The sequence below is a fragment of the Pinus tabuliformis genome, chromosome 2_1 (genome assembly GCF_031772625.1).
Source record: "Pinus tabuliformis cultivar Carrire ecotype Pingquan chromosome 2_1, CPIR1, whole genome shotgun sequence".
NCBI classification, from domain to species: Eukaryota; Viridiplantae; Streptophyta; class Pinopsida; order Pinales; family Pinaceae; genus Pinus; species Pinus tabuliformis.
This window is the reverse complement of record NC_142299.1, coordinates 106,757,326-106,778,427: the sequence shown is the minus strand read 5'-3', so window position 1 is coordinate 106,778,427 and position 21,102 is coordinate 106,757,326. Positions and strand designations below refer to the sequence as shown.

The 21,102-nt window shown below is 34.3% G+C and overlaps 1 non-coding gene across 1 annotated transcript; it reads right to left on the bottom strand.

Annotated features, from left to right (window-relative positions):
* Positions 1-597: 597 nt before the first annotated feature.
* TRNAL-UAA (transfer RNA leucine (anticodon UAA)) lies at positions 598-680 on the bottom strand. Its single transcript has one exon. It is a non-coding gene; the product is annotated as a tRNA-Leu (tRNA).
* Between the last annotated feature and the right edge of the window lie 20,422 nt (positions 681-21,102).

Genomic DNA, 21,102 nt, shown 5'->3' with positions numbered 1-21,102 from the left:
TGAACTATTTAGTTAAGGCATTATTCCCTTATTTGCACTTAATGCATTATTCCTATAATATGCAAATTATAGACATCTTCGTCAAAGTGATTAGAAGAGAAAGGTTGGATAAGTTAAGAATAATGGTTAGAGTCACAAGCACTCTTCTTGGAATTAAAGGTGAATGTTGGATATCTGATCTTGAAAGATTAAGGCAGGATTGTAAATATTCTTCAGCATATAAATATAATATAACAGAAAGATTCATTGGAACCTTTGAAAAATTAAAGGAATGATCAAACCCACAAGCAAGTTTCATTCTGTGGTCAAACCAGTTTGCAATGCAAAGGCGACGTATGCAAGATTGATTCACGCTGGCTGTGGGGTTCGAACACACGCGCACTTATGTGCAAAACATCTCAAGCCTTGCCACGTAATCTCTCGGGCAAAGTAGAACAAATACAATATCCATTCTCCTATTTATATAATCGATGTCTTTTTTTTTTCTTAATTCAGGATATGTTAGGCTATCCTCGATTCTGTCATAAAAAGTCATTTTAAGTTAAATATCAAAGTTATAATCATAATTTTAAATATGGATACCTTTCAACAATGTTTTGCTGGCTGTGGGGTTCGAACCCACGCGCACTACTGTGCAGAAGATCTTAAGTCTTCCCCCTTAACCTCTCGGGCAAACCAGCTCGATGAGTTTTATCAGAATATATTTTTTTTAGGTCAGAGATGTGGGAATCTGTAATTCAATTTCAAATATTCTGGTTATTAACTATTTCGTAGCAGTACAGTTTTACGCAGCTGAAATGTACTTGAAATCCAGGTTAATAGAGCACGTGGACAATCGCGATATGTCATATGTGGTATTCTTCTTGCTTTGGTTGCGGTATGTTATATGTGCAAGACGTCATCGGTTTGACTGCACCATTGCTCTTTCTTTAACTCTCTGTTTTTTTTAACAGTAAACAATGAAGATAAAATAATAGTTCACTAAGAGCAAAATCAAAATTCAAGAGTCTAATCAACACACTGGTTTTAGTTTTATTTGCACACGATACCATTTTCTCAAGTTTTATTTGCACACGATACCATTTTCTCAAGACGCAGTTCAATAAGTTTGTGGTCACGGTTCTTATTACTGATCTATCCTGATGATGAGTCACCGTGGAGGGCTCGAAACGTCGATTCAATCAAATCATGGATGCGAGAACTCCGGAAGGAAACAACACACAAAGCACTGATTGCAGAAACCTCAAAACATCAACTAATTTTTTTTTTTTAAACTTAAAAAAAAAAATAGTATAATTAGTTTGTTGAGGTGGGTGTTTTTTAAATAATAATAATAATAGTATAAGTAAATTGAGTAAAAACTTATTTGTATACATATATTAAAGAATATATTGAGTGTTTTACAAATTTTGTTTTAAGATAGACAAACTACTTTGATTACAGGAATATTTAATTAAATAAATATCTCAACCTTACATCATTCTAGGAAGGATTTAGTTAGAGAGAATCTTTTACATCTAACTAGTTCCAACAACTTTTTATAGACTCGGAATAAACTCATTATGTGGTTATCAATTCTACCTAATGATGACCAATAGTTATTTCAACCACATATGTGATCACACTTAAGACAAATAAGAGCTACACCACCCAACAATGAGGGTATTATAAGTAGTTGATGTTTGTCAAAGTTGTTATAAGTTGGGTAGAATTTATATATAACTAAGCTTCAAGTTGGAGGAAGATAATTGAATTCTTTTTATTGGTTGGACATGTTATTGTTTCCAAATGTTCAATTTTCTTTAAATCTTCTTCCTTATAATTTAAGAGGTCTAATTAATATTTTCTCTTCTAGATTTAATCAACTATCATTAATATTTTGGATTTTTCTTTTTACTTAAATTATAGAGAATAACATAGAAGAAGAATAAAGAAATCACATGAAGAAATAAAGAAATGTTACATTTTATTTTTCTTAATTCAAAACTGGTTAGAGACCATGAAAGTATGCCAAAGAATTTAGAGGTGTTTGAATGAGATGTAAAAGGTATTGACTTTAAGCGAGTTTGTCTACAAAGTGAAAAATATAATAACATAGCCACATTAAAATCTTCATTTTATTCTAGTTGGTATATATCAAGCAATTTTATGTTCATATCAATTGATCCATAATTATAGTATGCATCTAATGAGTCCTTTATTTTAAACAAATCTTTCCTATTAGTAGGAAGATCATGAAAAAACTTAAATCATGAAAGAGGAACCTATTTGAAAATAAATTCACATCATGAACAACTAATAAACATGTATGATAAAACATGAATAAAAGGGAAACCTGTTGATTTTCTCTTCCTCTTTAAATAAAAGTGAGTTGTGAAACTCATAACTAAATACTATCCCAATACCATTTTGACATCAATTTTAATACAATGGAACCTTAAGCAATATGATGTGGCCCAATGAAGATTGTATTATTGAGCATTGAATCTTCTTTGTCATCTCTAGTTTCAATGTTTCCAAGAGAGATCATCTCCACTTATTTCACGATATGCAAATGCTAAAGAATATTTTAAGAAAATATTGCATATATTTATTAAATTCCATTTCAGTGCACAATAATATAAATATATAGTTATAAAAAAAGATTTTATAACAAATATCTTTTTAACAATTCTCGACCCACATAGCTATAATGTTGCTACTTCTTAAAGACTAAATAGTGGAAAGAAAAGGAGCAAGAACATGTTTTAGCATTGTTTAGGTTGGTGTTGATGTACACATTAATAGTGTGAATGTTTAGGTTAACTCCGTGTTTGTTAATGAGTCCTTTTAGTGAATTTCACATTTGTAATTTTTCATTTAATGAGTTCATGAATACCTTTATTTTCCATGGAGGTATTATAATAATGCTAAAGAGGTTATGCTTGGAAGTGTAATTTCATAATTGTAAATATAGATGGCAAGATAAATGAAGATGCTTGGGTCCCCAATTGTATAGGCATTGAAGAAATATGCTTACATGTAATACATGTTGAAAAAAGGGTACTGAGGAAGTGTTTACTAGTTCTTTTTTCTTTGTCCTAGTAAAACACATGAGGTGCCTTTTTAGTAAGTGACTTTATGAGTCATTAAAGTCATGTGAATTCTAGTCACTTTATGTGGTTCAAAAGTACGAAGTAATTTATTATATTAAAGTCACTTTATGTTTTTAAAGTTACTTTATGATAAAATGTACATGTTATCTTATATTATTAAAGTTACTTTATGTTTATAAAGTGACTTTGTGCGGAAAATGGTATAAGGTAAAATAACAACATTAAAGTGACTAGGGAGGCTCTTAATGAAGGGGGGGCATAAAAAAGGAGGTCAATGGGAAATTAGATCTCCACCCTTGATCAAGGAGAGCTCAAATCTAATCGTAGGCCTTGATCATAGGGTTATGGCTTCACTTCATTATGAGAGATTGAAAAGGGAAAAAGGAAAGGAGAAATTTTCCATTCCTCAAGTGTAGATTTGGAAAAGAAGAAGAGAAGAGGAGGCTAAGAGAGCTTCAAGGGAAGGATATGATAGCTGAGAAGAACAGAGAGGTCATGATAGCTAAGGAGAAGGAGGGAGGATGAGATAACCTCTACTGGTGGAGAGATTCTACAACAAGAAGGAGAGAGATTGAGATAGCTTCAACTAAAAGAGAGAATCTACTGCAAGAGGACAATGATAAGGAGATGAGATACAAAACATAGTTTGCTCGAAGAGAGAATGCACAACAAGGAGATTAAAGATGAGATAACTGAGAATTGCAGCAAGGAGACCATGAGCTGGCACATGTACCAAAAGCTAGAATAGAGACATGAATTTTGAGAAGGTTCAAGTAGGCATTTCCAACATGATTCTTTAAGGAGCACTAGTATAATTATTGTTGTAGCGGAAAATCTAGGAGATCAAGCATGCACTAGGCTAGGATTGAGGCATAGATACTAAGAAGGTATAGACAGGAATCCCAATGCAAGTTTCAAGGAGGTTCAACTTAGACAGCATTTCTTTTAAGGCTATTACAATGGGATTTTTTAGGCAATTTATGGCTTGAAAATCAAGGAGTTTACAATGGCTGACCTTACAAATTTTGAGGTAGAAAAGGGTTGTTAGTGGCACGACAAACAATGGTTGAAAATCATTCTGTAAACATGAAATTTGAGGGTGAGTTTAAGAATCTGTGGCCTAAATTTCAAGGAATAAATTCAAGGTGGATTGGAAAATTTTGATCGACTGATAGCGTTAATAGTGGCACGTAGTTTTGGAGAAATGATTGTTCAGCTGTTCAGAAATTCCAAGAAAAGTGAAACAATTTCATAGACATCACCAGGGATAGATAAGTAGCCTATATAATTAATATTGTGTAATTAATTTTTCCGTGAAAAGAAATAAAATCTCCTAGACTAGTTTTCCCTGTGGGTTTTTCTAGGGTTATTGATTGACCAAAAACAAGCATTCGTTTGTGTGCATGATTATGTGAATTTTATTTTATCAACTGGAAGTTAAGTTCAAAGATCAGATGTACCCTAACAATGTTTTTATTTTAATTCATTTCATGTTTATATATCATCCATGTGAATTGGGTTGTGGGAATTAAACAATGATGTGCAAAAAGGAAAAAAATAGGAGGGGCTACAAGGACCTATATTTTTCCACATGGTGTTAGAGCTGTGAGAACCCATAACTAATAAAAGTGACCATCAAGCATACCTTCTTCTAAAAACAATGAAAAAAAAACAAACTACCTACATATACCAAGAGAATTGTGGTTGAGAGGGAGGCTAGTTGTTGATTGTCAGAATTGAGAAGTTGTGTTGGTTGAGAGAGTCATGGCTACTGGTGTGAGGATGAACATAGGTCGAGTGGGCTTGAGAGTTTTGTCCCATGGAAGGAGAGAATGATGTTACTTCTTGAGGAAGTTGAGGTGTGGGATAGTGTAGAGAGTGCAATACAACTTCCCATTTATCTAGCTCAGTTGGAAGAATTGAAAAAGAGGAATGTGAAGGCAAGGAGAATCATTATCGATGCTATTAAATACCATTTATTACCTCATGTGACAAGGAATAAGTTTTCCCATGAGATTTTGGATTCCTTAGCAAAACTTCACGAGAGCACCAATGAGAAAATGAAGATGGTGTTGTGTGAGAAATTGAGAAACACTAGGATGACCAAGACTAACACAGTGACCTCATACCTTTCTAGGATCACATAGGTGAGAGATGAGTTGGTTGTTGTGGTAGTGGCTATCCCAAAGGACCAATTGGTTAGGATGGAATTTGATGGTTTTCCTAAACAATGGGATGGATTCATAGATGGAATTGTAGCGAGAGAGCACTTTCCTTATTAGAGCAGGATGTGTGATGATTTCATCTAGAAGGAGACCATGAGGAATGAAAAGAGTGACAGTCAGTGTGGTAGCATAGATGACGAGGAGAATGCTTCCCTCACAACTCAGGGAAATAAGAAGTCCAGGAAGAGGTCTTCTAGTGGGGTCAAGAAACAAAATGGAGAAAAATAATCCAAGAAGGACATGAGCAAAGTGAGATTCTTTGTGTGTAAGAATATGGGTCATTACGCCTTTTAGTGTCCCAACAAAAAGAGGAAGAAGAAGGGAATTGCAGCATTAGTTAAGGTGTATGAGTTTTCCACCAAGTTCGGTTTAAAGTTTACTTTAGTGATGAGCCTACCCACTAGTGATATAAAGAAATAGAATCCTGATCATGGGAGCACACCATAGGTATCAAGACCTTTAGGAGGTGCACAGGGATCACCAACTTCTAGAGTGGTGAGAAACACCTTCCTTGGTAAGAGGGAGTGTTGAAAAAAAAGGTACCGAGGAAGTGTTTTATAGTGTCTTTCACCTTTGGAATATGGAAACACATGAGACACCATTTTAGTAAGTGACTTTATGAGTCATTGAATTCATGAGAGGTGACTTTATGATTTATTAAAGTCATGTGACTTTTAATCACTTTATGAGGTTCAAAAGTACAAAGTACTTTATTATATCAAAGTCACTTTATGTTTCTAAAGTGGCTTTATGATAAAAAGTAAAGTTAGATTATAATATTAGCGTTACTTTATGTTTATAAAGTGACTTTATGTGGAAAAGGGTACAAGGTAAAAAAACACCATTAATGTGATTAGGGAGGTACTTAATGAAAGGGGGACATGAAAAAAGGAGTCAATGGGAGATTAGATCTCCACCCTTGACCAAGGATAGATGAGATATAATCTCATCCCTTGATCTCAAGGTTAGGGCTTCACTTCTTTATGAGAGATTAAAAAGGGCATTGGATAGTTGGTATTCTCTAGATGGCTAGTGGAAGCACGTGTGCTAGCATTAATGCCAACTATATGAGAAATGATGTTGGTGGCAGTAGGTGTGTTGGCATTGATGTTAACCAGGTTAGCATTGATGTCCATTGGGCTAGAATTGGTGTTCATGGTATGTCAAGCTCAGGACAAGTCCCATGCTTTGAATGTAATTATGACTCGGGAGATCAGGTTCCAAGAACAAGAAGAAGAGTCAAGAAGCAACATGTATGAAAATTTTAAAAAGACTTTGGTGTCATTTCTAGAGTAGAAAATTATCATAATTTTAGATGAAACCCACCTGGATGGAAAGAGCTTAGAAAAAAATTCCCTTTGGTATGTGGGAATCTGAAAATGACCTCCTAGTTTGAGAGATAGAGATAGTTAAATTTCTAAGGCTCCAAAGTCAAACTATTATAGAGTTAGAGGCTTGGGGACCCTTTTGGGGTGAAGCCAAGTTTGGCGAAGTAGCCAAACACAACAAAAGCATGAAGGAGTGGCCAAAACAAGATCGAGTGTACATGGATTAGATAGTGTGTTAGTGTGGATCATGGTCATTTTCAATAAGGTGGATGCCCCATTCCAATACATCCCGACAAAGGCAGCCTAAAGGTAACACCCCAGAGAAAAATTAAGTCGCATAAGGGACTGCAATGGGAAGACATGGAGCAATCGCATAGTGGGGAGGCTTCCATTGGTTATAGGCAGAGCCCACCTATAGCATGAACCAATGGAGAAGGCTTGGTAGTATGCAGCGGGAGCTTTTTAAGTGTGCATGTAGTAGAAGGGTGGAGAAATGTTGGACCCTAACACAATGCAGCAAGAAGCATTCATTGGTGGAGAATTGAGTGGGAGGCCCCCACCTTAACATATCATCCCGTAAGGGGGGAGGAAAGGTGATCTCGGAAAGGATACAAGGCAGCGAGCATAGGAGAGTCGACCAAGAGAAATTTTGAGCAGTGCGAAGAAATTGGTCTGACCCCCAAGAATTTTATAAATGAAATTTATGGAAAAACAATGCCTCATACCCTTCTCTCTCCTCTATAATAGCGAGAGAGGTGGCAGTCTATAATTGGTCAAAGATGATGTCAGCATCAACTAATGGGAGCATGACACATGGTTGTCATATTTGGTATTTTGGGCACCCGAATGGCCCATATCTGAGTGACATGTGGACCAATCATACGTCGACACCTCGCATAGGTGATGTTAGCATGATGGCATCCCGCAAGGTCTACCCCATAATTATGGAATGAAAGAAAAAAAGAAGCATTGGGTTGACAAGGCATTGAGCTAGTATAATAGACAGAGAGGTGGCAAAGAGAAAATGAGAAGAGGCGTCAAGTGACACCATGGGACATGTAAGCCCATAAGAATTACCTAGGAGGTTTATAAAGGCGCAGTAGATATATGGCTAGGAGAAGAGAGTTGGGTAACAAAGATTTCATTAGCACTTGACAACTTCATCAAATGATGGAAGGTGCGCCTGGGTATTTTTTTCACAATACTTTTATGTGTTAATGAGACCATAGGCCTTTACACTAATAAAAAATAAAAATGGCACCGTGGGCATATGGTTCAAGGGGTGGATGAAATGACAACTTGTTGTAATTATGGGCCAAGTTTAGCGCTTATGCCATATTTTGGGTCCACTACAGATATAAGGGCTTAGCACTACATATTCTTGCTTCTGTAGAGATTGAACAAATCACTAACTCTAGAGTTGTATATGCCATATTTGGCAGATACGTCAATTTTTCTATTCACGATAAGTTGATTATGTGGGCATGGATGAGTCGATAGATGGTTAAGTTCTTAGCACCTCTGAACATGAAAATGAGTAGGAAACTATGTAAGGAATAGAAAGGACCACATTTTATCATAACTTTTAATGGAGTAATTCTTATTGTTGAAGGCAGGAGACTAACATAGAGAATATCATGCGTTGGAGAGGTAGCAGTTGACTTCAAGGCAATAATTCTTGAGATTTCTTGCATGCGATACAAATATTAAATGGAAAAATGACTAAGTGCAGGAATTTTGATCATGGTCCAAGAGAGTGATGCCTGAAGTATAATCTGAGCTTAGTGGGCTATTAAGAAGGAATGTAGAGCCATGTTATTTGTGTAGACAGGATTCATGAGTGGTACTCCTTGAGTGTGAAGTCGGCTGAGATTTAATTCTCAATATGGAGAATCACACAGGTGTCCATCCTCATGTTTAATGCAACTGTATCAACCAGGAACATTGATGCTACAACATGAAGGAGAGACATGCACAAAGTACACTTGGGCAGTATGGAGGAAAATAAATAAAACATCATTCCCTATTTCTATAGGCCATTTTGTCACATCTGGATAATAGGCCTTCAACTGGATCAGTCAACATCCTTTGACCTTCTTTTCATCATCCTTGCAAAAAGCCCTTAAAATAATTCATTCTAATCCCTACATTTTTGAGTGAAATCACCTTGTTTCAGTTATTTTAAGGAACAATGCTGCCTGGACTCCTACTGGACAACGTTGACTACTAGGTTGCTCCACTCTGCACCTGTGATGATCACTAGAAGGTTTCTCAGTGTTGGGGGTGCGTTGATTCTAGAAATTCAAGAAAAAGAGAGAGAATCCCAAAGCCTCTTCTTCTAGAAGCTTCCAGGATTTGTTGTAACCATTTACCTCAGATAAAAGTCTTGAATCCTATCCTATCCTACCTTGGATTTTTCATCCCTTATCCCTTGAGCTCATCCTCCCATCAAGAGTGGATCTCAAGCCCAGATTGGTAAAAGGATAAGAATTCATGAACTACCTCCTTCACCTATATATTTACTGCCATCCATAGGCAAGGGGTTGGCTTTTGGAGAGTGATTCTACCCTTATGTTGTTGATGTGAGAGATATCTTTCCATGCATTAGGGTGATTAAAGGTGCATTTTGTGACAAGGAAAGCACAAGTAAACTTGGAGGAGCTCTTTTACAGGATTAACACCTAATTTTGGTTGTAACTCACTCCATTTATATTCATGCAAAGAGTTCTATGTTTTCCTATATATGATGTTATGCTTTCTTATATTTCAATACCATGATAATCTATTGAATAAAGTGAGTAGATGATGCTACATAGATTACGTGGATCATTGGCTTGTGTTATCTGACTGTGCAGGTTCTAATAATAGCATTTGGAGCTAGGATTACAACATTCAAGTCAAGGAAGGAGTGAAGCATACGACAGATTCCATGTAGGCTTCATCCCAATATCTATTTACTTTAAGGAAAAATCTAGTCTCTTTTTCTTTCTGTTCTTCTAGGTTAGTACACCAGGCCTATGGAAGATACTTCTATCCGCAGTCGTAGATTTTGCATAAAAAATTAGTGACCATACTGGAGAATGGTGTATTCCCTTGGTGGTTTTTTTGTCCATTCTTCTTGTCTTATCTCTTCTCCGGCCATTTAATTTCTTATTTAGTCAAGAACAGACATAGGAAGAGCTTTCATTGAATCTCAATTGCAATCCTTGTGTTGGAACTTTTCATCCCTAGACCAATGACCCTCTGGTCTTCTGAAAAAGCGTTGCAACCCAGCTGAGCCTTCTTTGTGCCTGTGTTGCATAACATCAGTGCCTCCTTTACACCTACGTTGGCCCCTGTTCATGCACAAGTTTTTCTTTGCCTTCATTTTCTCTCTAATCAACCTTGTTCCAGCGGCTCTTCCTTGAGCTTTTGAGTGCCTTGTGGTCCCTTTGAAACCTTCATTTCATTTTCTTTTATTTTAATACCATTTGTAATTATTTTTTAAATATTTTCCTCTCTTATTATCATTAGGTCATTTGGAAACTGATTTTGTTTGATCATTGAGTGCTTAGGTGAATTGGTATTCTAGTCATCATTCTGAAAAGCTTGTTTGAATCAATGATTAGACTTTGCATCTTAGTTTTCTTCATTTTCGAAAATTAAGTGAATTAAAAAGAAAAATCTTTGAATTGACATTTAGGGTTTCGTGTGTGCATAGAAATTAGAACAGTTGCATTGAAAAGGGAATTGCATTTTGCACATTGTTTGTTGCATACTCTTTGTCTCTTCCCTCCGTTTTATAGATTTTCATTGAATGAGAGTCATATTTTTTGTAATGATTTTGAGCCATGTTGTCTAAGAAATCCCCTGATGATTACAACATATATAATCCTTGTATGGAATATTAATATATTTCTCATGAAATAATATATATATATATATATATATATATATATATATATATATATATATATATAGAGAGAGAGAGAGAGAGAGAGAGAGAGAGAGAGAGAGAGAGAGAGAGAATTGTAGATTCATTTCATATTGTGTTTGAGTGGTTGGGGAGAATGATTGTTATCCTCCCTACCTAGGTTCAATTCCCACAAGTGACATGATGAGCTTTGCTGTAATGAATTTGAGCTTTGTTGTTGAGTCTAATTAGTCTCTCAACAAGTGAAACATGTATATTCGTCATATAGAATATAAATGTATTTCTCATGGAAGATATATATATATATAGATATATATAGATATATATATATATATATATATATATATATATATATATATATATATATATATATATATATATATATATATAGATATATATATATATATATATATATATATATATATATATATATATATATATATATATATATATCGAGAGAGAGAGAGAGAGAGAGAGAGAGAGAGAGAGAGAGGAAATTATTATTGGGGAACTGCCATGTATGGGGGATATGTGTAATTTCATCGATGCTCAAAAGGAGTTGAAATGTGACATTTAAAAGTAGGCATTAGCTCACGAGATGAATTTTTTTTGCCAATATTTCCAAATTCCAACAACATAGTCCTTGTGAGATTAGAATGTTTCATTATTTAAATTATATTTTTGGGTGCAAAAATGGATTCACTACCCAGTAAATCCCTTGGGGCACTAATATTATGCAAACTTAACAACCTAAAGCTAAGGTTTTCCAAATTTCTGACCCGATTTCAAAGAATCAACAAGAAAATGTACCCAAGAGAGAGTCAAAAAGTTGTCCCGCTAGACTACTTCTTAAAAATATATCAATAATTTTTTATTTTTAATGTAGATCATAAATAAAATATTTGAATTTCCATATTAATTGAATATTTCAATATCAACTATAGATAGATAGAGCAATTGGACTTATGATTAAAACATTTGAATGATGTGTTGCTCAATATGAGGGAGAGATGTAATACTGTCCATGGTCAATGTGGAGTTGACATTCAATGCTTTAAGAACTAATATACAACCATTTTTACTTTGGAACTCTCATGAGTTGAAAGGGGTTTGTACCTCTAGGGATTTAATAGCTCTTATCCATGGTGGTTAAAACATTTTGATGGAGTGTTTCTCAGTATGAAAGAGAATTGTAGTTTATTCTGATCACAACACAGAGTTGACACATGCCATATTAAGAACTAGTGTAGATCCATTTTAACTCTAGTTCTCTCATGCATCAAGAAAGATCAAAAATTGAGGAAAGGTTTGCACATCTAGGGATTTGATCCTTATTAGTGCATGATATATTGAAAGTTACTATGCATATTTTAGTATGAGGGTGATGTGTAATTACTGCCATGGTGAACATGGAGTTGAAATGTTGCATTTTAAGAATCAATGCAAATCTAAAATGAGCTAAAAGGGATAAAAAACCGAGTAAAGGTTTTCATCTATAATGGTTTGATCCCTTTTAATGCATGATGGTTAAAACATTTCAATGGTATATTTCTCATTATGAAGGAGACATGTAATTCCTTGTATTCTCAACATGGCATATTAAACCTCTAGTTTGTAGGCAAAGGCAAGATATTTGTTAGGGCTCAAGCTTGTTCAACCACAAATTCCATTACAATAGTATATTTGATATGAGCTCAATATGTGGGTTCTTAGAATTGAATTGGGTGAGAAAATAACAATTATTCCTCCCAACCACTTGAAATAAACCAATTGACTATTAATATTAAATTATATCATCATAAAGAAAAACAAAAAATGAATGAATTAAAATACGATATTTAATCAATTTTGTTTATTACAGTAAAACAAACAATTTGGATTTCCTAAATATGCCTATCAAAATGAAACGAATACATTTCTAATCGTTAATATGATAAATGTTATATTTATATATATTATATTTCAATGAATCTAATAATTAAGTACACATGTTTTATCTTAAAAAGATATAGTTTAAATATGCCTTTATACATTTTAATTATCAATTTTTTTTATAAAAAGACAAATCTTTTATCCCATAAATAAAGTCTTATACACTAATTATAACTTAACTAATTTTAAAATTAAATTATTATTATAATATAATAAATTTTAAAATAATTTTAAAATTAAAAATAATTAATTAATTATTATAATCCAAATGAATTTAAAATTAAAACACCATATTGTCCAAAACACTCATAAATATGTTAAAAAGGCAACAAAACATTATAATTAAATTATTATTATATAGTGGTATGATTCGGATTATCCACAGTGTCATGTTCATTCAGTCGATGTTTCAAACCCCAAAGAGGGTCCATCATCAGGACAAAATCAGAAAGAATATGAATGAAAAATTATTGAGAGAAGAGCTATAACGACCTGAGTATAAATAAACCTAAATCCATAATTTTTAAGAAGCCGACACTTATGTAAATAATTTTTTTCATTTATTTTTTCTTTATTTATATTATTATTATTATTTTCAAATTAATTATTCCTATTAATTTACCTAGAACCTAAAATATTTTAATTGATATATCTGATTCATGAATAAGTTTAATTTTTCATTTCCTTCCAACTGTTTTTATTAATTTAACAAATTTTAATTTTATTTGATTAATTAATTAATTGATTTAATTCTTACTTATCGTTTTTATTTTCATTTAATTAATTAATTTGAATTTAATTGATTACTTAGTTTAATTTATTGTTATTTACCATTCTAATTAATTAATTAATTAATTACTTTAATTAATTAAATTAATTTATAATCTTAATTTTACTTATTTATTTATTAATCCAATGTTAATCCTTGGTTATTATTAATTCTTTTAATTAATTGACTAATTTTATTTAATTTTTATTTTAATTAGAATAGAATAACTAAATTAATTAATTTTGATTTAATTGATCTACTTAAATTAATTAAATAATTGATTTATAATCCTTCCTATTATTTTTATTTGATTAATTAATTAAATTAAATTTATTGATTAATTAATTTTATTTTTATTTAGTTAATTAATTAAATTAAATTTATTGATTAATTAAATTTATTTTTATTTAATTAATTAATTAAATTAAATTTATTGATTAATGAATTTTATTGATTAATTAACTTTAATTAATTTAATTATAACCATAATTCTTTTTACTTAATTATTGATATTTACCATTTTAACCTATTAAGCCTTAATTGCCTAATTAATTAATTTATTTTATTTTATTTTATTTTTCTTTTATTTTATTATTATTAATTATTTGAGAAATTATATTTAATTCTTATTTAGAATTAATTACAATTTATTTATTTAATTAATATAATTAATTAAATAATAAAATTTAATTTAATTAATTAATTTTGATTTAATTAATCTAATTAAATTTTAATTAAATTTATCTAATTAAATTTTATTAAGAGACCCTGATACTATGCTTCCAAAGCCCTGGAGGGGTTTATTTGTCTAATCAGGGGAAGCCAGTTTCCACTAATTTCACTCCCATTGTCCCTGTTGAGGTTTTGAGGAAATTTCATAACTTTGATGGCCTCTCTCAATTTTCTTTTGTGATAATTATCCTCTCTTGCAATCACTTTAGCGTCCTCCACACACACATGATGTTTGGTTTTGGATGAGTGTTCCGCAAGGGCCGATGTACGGGATCTCTCATTCTTTATATCAGCCACGTGCTCCTTTAGTCTTATTTCAGAGATCGACCTGTTTCCCAATATAACTCTTGCCACAAGAGCAATCAATCTTGTACACACCCTTGAGTTGTTGACGATCGATGTTATCCTTTACTGACCTCATCATCTGCCTTATAGTTCCACATGTTGTAAATTGAGTGTTTATGTTATTCTTCCTTAAAATTTTTGCAATATTATCTGTAATCCCCTGGATGAATGGAAGGTAGACCTTCCCAGAATCTTCTTTCTTGTCTTCACGAGGATGCTTGGAGAGGGCCTTATCCTGAGCCCTTCTTATAGCTTTCTTGATACTTCATTCTTTGTATCCAAGGTTTTTGAAGACAGAGGTTAAGTGCTCAATCTCTTCTTTTAGGTGATCCAGGTTAGAAATCCTGAAAGCCCTAACAGCTAGAGTGTTTAAGACGCCAGATTTTTGGGAAGGATGATGGTAAGAGTCAGCGTGAAGATAACTATCAGTATGAGTTTTCTTTCTGTAGACCTGGTGTCCCAAAGTACCATCCTCTTTTCTATTGATTAGAACATCTAGAAAAGGGATCTTACCATTCTCTTCAAGCTCCATAGTAAATTTGATCTCGGAAGATATAGAGTTAAGATGACTGAAAAACCTCTCCAACTCCGCCTTACCATGAGTCCAATTCAGGTTAGTGTCATCGACAAATCTTTTCCACCAAGCTGGCTTCAAAGGGTATGAGTCAAGGGCTTTTCTTTCAAAGTACTCCATGTATAAGTTGGCAACTTGTACACACCCTTGAATTGTTGACGATCGATGTTATCCTTTACTCACCTCATCATCTACCTTATAGTTCCACATATTGTAAAATGAGTGTTTATGTTATTCTTCCTTAAATTTTTTGCAATCTTATATGTAATCCCCTGGATGAATGGAAGGTAGACCTTCCCGGAATCTTCGTTCTTGTCTTCACGAGGATGCTTGGAGAGGGCCTTATCCTAAGCTCTTCTTATAACTTTCATGATACTCCATTCTTTGTATCCAAGGTTTTTGAAGACAGAGGTTAAGTGCTCAATCTCTTCTTTTAGGTGATCCGGGTCAGAAATCCTGAAAGCCCTAACAGCTAGAGTGTTTAAGACGCCAGATTTTTGGGAAGGATGATGGTAAGAGTCCGCGTGAAGATAGCTATCAGTATGAGTTTTCTTTCTGTAGACCTGGTGTCCCAAAGTACCATCCTCTTTTCTACCGATTAGAACATCTAGAAAGCAGATCTTACCGTTCTCTTCAAGCTCCATAGTAAATTTGATCTCGGAAGATATAGAGTTAAGATGACTAAAAAACTTCTCCAGCTCCACCTTACCATGAGTCCAATTCAGGTTAGTGTCATCGACAAATCTTTTCCACCAAGCTGGCTTCAAAGGGTATGAGTCAAGGACTTTTCTTTCAAAGTACTCCATGTATAAGTTGGCAACTTGTACACACCCTTGAGTTGTTGACGATCGATGTTATCCTTTAGTGACCTCATCATCTGCCTTATAGTTCCACATGTTGTAAATTGAGTGTTTATGTTATTCTTCCTTAAAAATTTTGCAATCTTATTTGTAATCCCCTGGATGAATGGAAGGTAGACCTTCCCATAATCTTCTTTCTTGTCTTCACGAGGATGCTTGGAGAGGGCTTTATCCTGAGCTCTTCTTATAGCTTTCTTCACACTCCATTCTTTGTATCCAAGGTTTTTGAAAACAGAGGTTAAGTGCTCAATCTCTTCTTTTAGGTGATCTGGTTCAGAAATCCAGAAAGCCCTAACAGCTAGAGTGTTTAAGACGCCAGATTTTCGGGAAGGATGATGGTAAGAGTCAGCGTGAAGATAGCTATCAGTATGAGTTTTCTTTCTGTAGACCTGGTGTCCCAAAGTACCATCCTATTTTCTACTGATTAGAACATCTAGAAAGCAGATTTTACCGTTCTCTTCAAGCTCCATAGTAAATTTGATCTCGGAAGATATAGAGTTAAGATGACTGAAAAACTTCTCCAGCTCCGCCTTACCATGAGTCCAATTCAAGTTAGTGTCATCGATAAATCTTTTCCACCAAGCTAGCTTCAAAGGGTATGAGTCAAGGGCTTTTCTTTCAAAGTACTCCATGTATAAGTTGGCAACTTGTACACACCCTTGAGTTGTTGACGATCGATGTTATCCTTTACTGACCTCATCATCTGCCTTATAGTTCCACATGTTGTAAATTGAGTGTTTATGTTATTCTTCCTTAAAATTTTTGCAATCTTATCTGTAATCCCCTGGATGAATGGAAGGTAGACCTTCCCAGAATCTTCTTTCTTGTCTTCACGAGGATGCTTGGAGAGGGCCTTATCCTGAGCTCTTCTTATAGCTTTCTTGATACTTCATTCTTTGTATCCAAGGTTTTTGAAGACAGAGGTTAAGTGCTCAATCTCTTCTTTTAGGTGATCCGGGTCAGAAATCCTGAAAGCCCTAACAGCTAGAGTGTTTAAGACGCCAGATTTTTGGGAAGGATGATGGTAAGAGTCAGCGTGAAGATAACTATCAGTATGAGTTTTCTTTCTGTAGACCTGGTGTCCCAAAGTACCATCCTCTTTTCTATTGATTAGAACATCTAGAAAAGGGATCTTACCATTCTCTTCAAGCTCCATAGTAAATTTGATCTCGGAAGATATAGAGTTAAGATGACTGAAAAACCTCTCCAACTCCGCCTTACCATGAGTCCAATTCAGGTTAGTGTCATCGATAAATCTTTTCCACCAAGCTGGCTTCAAAGGGTATGAGTCAAGGGCTTTTTTTTCAAAGTACTCCATGTATAAGTTGGCAACTTGTACACACCCTTGAATTGTTGACGATCGATGTTATCCTTTACTAACCTCATCATCTACCTTATAGTTCCACATGTTGTAAAATGAGTGTTTATGTTATTCTTCCTTAAATTTTTTGCAATCTTATATGTAATCCCCTGGATGAATGGAAGGTAGACCTTCCCGGAATCTTCTTTCTTGTCTTCACGAGGATGCTTGGAGAGGGCCTTATCCTAAGCTCTTCTTATAGCTTTCATGATACTCCATTCTTTGTATCCAAGGTTTTTGAAGACAGAGGTTAAGTGCTCAATCTCTTCTTTTAGGTGATCCGGGTCAGAAATCCTGAAAGCCCTAACAGCTAGAGTGTTTAAGATGCCAGATTTTTGGGAAGGATGATGGTAAGAGTCCGCGTGAAGATAGCTATCAGTATGAGTTTTCTTTCTGTAGACCTGGTGTCCCAAAGTACCATCCTCTTTTCTACCGATTAGAACATCTAGAAAGCGGATCTTACCGTTCTCTTCAAGCTCCATAGTAAATTTGATCTCGGAAGATATAGAGTTAAGATGACTAAAAAACTTCTCCAGCTCCACCTTACCATGAGTCCAATTCAGGTTAGTGTCATCGACAAATCTTTTCCACCAAGCTGGCTTCAAAGGGTATGAGTCAAGGACTTTTCTTTCAAAGTACTCCATGTATAAGTTGGCAACTTGTACACACCCTTGAGTTGTTGACGATCGATGTTATCCTTTACTGACCTCATCATCTGCCTTATAGTTCCACATGTTGTAAATTGAGTGTTTATGTTATTCTTCCTTAAAATTTTTGCAATCTTATCTGTAATCCCCTGGATGAATGGAAGGTAGACCTTCCCATAATCTTCTTTCTTGTCTTCACGAGGATGCTTGGAGAGGGCCTTATCCTGAGCTCTTCTTATAGCTTTCTTGATACTCCATTCTTTGTATCAAAGGTTTTTGAAAACAGAGGTTAAGTGCTCAATCTCTTCTTTTAGGTGATTCGATTCAGAAATCCTGAAAGCCCTAACAGCTAGAGTGTTTAAGACGCCAGATTTTTGGGAAGGATAATGGTAAGAGTCAGTGTGAAGATAGCTATCAGTATGACTTTTCTTTCTGTAGACCTGGTGTCCCAAAGTACCATCCTCTTTTCTACTGATTAGAACATCTAGAAAGGGGATCTTACCATTCTCTTCAAGCTCCATAGTAAATTTTATCTCGGAAGATATAGAGTTAAGATGACTGAAAAACTTCTCCAGCTCCGCCTTACCATGAGTCCAATTCAGGTTAGTGTCATTGACAAATCTTTTCCACCAAGCTGGCTTCAAAGGGTATGAGTCAAGGGCTTTTCTTTCAAAGTACTCCATGTATAAGTTGGCAACTTGTACACACCCTTGATTTGTTGACGATCGATGTTATCCTTTACTGACCTCATCATCTGCCTTATAGTTCCACATGTTGTAAATTGAGTGTTTATGTTATTCTTCCTTAAAAATTTTGCAATCTTATCTGTAATCCCCTGGATGAATGGAAGGTAGACCTTCCCAGAATCTTCTTTCTTGTCTTCATGAGGATGCTTGGAGAGGGCCTTATCCTGAGCTCTTCTTATAGCTTTCTTGATACTCCATTCTTTGTATCCAAGGTTTTTGAAGACAGAGGTTAAGTGCTCAATCTCTTCTTTTAGGTGATCCGGGTCAGAAATCCTGAAAGCCCTAACAACTAGAGTGTTTAAGACGCCAGATTTTTGGGAAGGATGATGGTAAGAGTCAGCGTGAAGATAGCTATCAGTATGAGTTTTCTTTCTGTAGACCTGGTGTCCCAAAGTACCATCCTCTTTTCTACTGATTAGAACATCTAGAAAGGGGATCTTACCGTTCTCTTCAAGCTCCATAGTAAATTTGATCTCGGAAGATATAGAGTTAAGATGGCTGAAAAACTTTTCCAGCTCCGCCTTACCATGAGTCCAATTCAGGTTAGTGTCATCGACAACTCTTTTCCACCAAGCTGGCTTCAAAGGGTATGAGTCAAGGGCTTTTCTTTCAAAGTACTCCATGTATAAGTTGGCAACTTGTACACACCCTTGAGTTGTTGACGATCGATGTTATCCTTTACTGACCTCATCATCTGCCTTATAGTTCCACATGTTGTAAATTGAGTGTTTATGTTATTCTTCTTTAAAATTTTTGCAATCTTATCTGTAATCCCCTAGATGAATGGAAGGTAGACCTTCCCAGAATATTCTTTCTTGTCTTCACGAGGATGCTTGGAGAGGGCCTTATCCTGAGCTCTTCTTATAACTTTCTTGATACTCCATTCTTTGTATCCAAGGTTTTTGAAGACAGAGGTTAAGTGCTCAATCTCTTCTTTTAGATGATCCGGGTCAGAAATCCTGAAAGCCCTAACAGCTAGAGTGTTTAAGACGCCAGATTTTTGGGAAGGATGATGGTAAGAGTCAGCGTGAAGATAGCTATCAGTATGAGTTTTCTTTCTGTAGACCTGGTGTCCCAAAGAACCATCATCTTTTCTACTGATTAGAACATCTAGAAAGGGGATCTTACCATTCTCTTCAAGCTCCATAGTAAATTTGATCTTGGAAGATATAGAGTTAAGATGACTGAAAAACTTCTCCAGCTCCGCCTTACCATGAGTCCAATTCAGGTATGAGTCAAGGGCTTTTCTTTCAAAGTACTCCATGTATAAGTTGGCAACTTGTACACACCCTTGAGTTGTTGACGATCGATATTATCCTTTTCAAAGTACTCCATGATTAATAATAATTAATTAAATATTATAATCCAAATGAATTTAAAATTAAAATGCTATACTGTCCAAAACACTCATAAACATGTTAAAAAGGCAACAAAGCATTATAATGACAAAACATTGAAAGGATAATTTGAATGGCTGACTAGGGTATATCTCTTTACCATAGATCCAAAACTTCATTTAAAAAAGAAAAGTTAAACCAAATTTATTCAATTTATATTTAATGCTCTAATTTTATTTCCTATTTACATTTAAATGATCTTTTAATTGAATTTCTTTAAACTTAAAAAACAACAATTATAACTATTTATATCAAAATTAATGTTATTAATGTTATGATCATATGATTATAATTATTGAATAATAAGTTTAGGTGGGTTCCGCTAGTTGTTGACATTGAAAAGCTTGGAAATGTAGATGTGACTCTGCATTCTAATAAAGCAGCATGTGAAGACAACTATCTAAGATGTATTCTGCATTTAGCGGTGCAGCTATGTACAATGGAGACTACACAATGGAAGCATCTACACATTGATAGAGTCTTAGAATTGAGAACCAGTACTGTCATCTACACAACCAGACTGAGCAATAAGAGCCGCTAGTGTCAATTTTCAACTCCGACAACTCTGGTATAAGAAAAAGCGGTGTTGCTGCCGTTTACGTGTTAAAATCAGTAATCGCCATGCTTTTAGACCGTAATATCACTGAGATGAAGAGGGCCCAAAATCCCACAGGTATTGTGACCACATAAAAACCTTCCTCCCCCATTCTTCTAATACACGTGTACAATCCCTTAGAAGAGGAAAAAGCCATACACGAATGAGTGTGATGCAAAGAGTAATGTGGTATGTATTCCCTTTCTCATCATTAAATAAATTTTATATTGTACAAAGAAATTTCTAGAATTATGTAGAATTATGAGATTTTAAAGATAACCAGTTAAGTAATTCTAAAATATTAGTTATTCAAAACTAGATGGGGCTCACAACTAAATGTTTCGATGGAGTTGATATGCAACTAACTTTCCACTTTAGTAAACAAAGGGAATAACTATATTTAACATTTCTTACTATATTTAACATTTCTTTTTAATCTCAATCGTTAACTAACAATGTTTAAGTGTTGTTTATGAAATTCAAAAACATTTATTTTGAATGGTTTGGCGAAAGTGATCTCTAGATCTATAAAATTGAAATATTCTCATTGTTGATAAGCTCATGAATGCTGTGACATTTAGTAT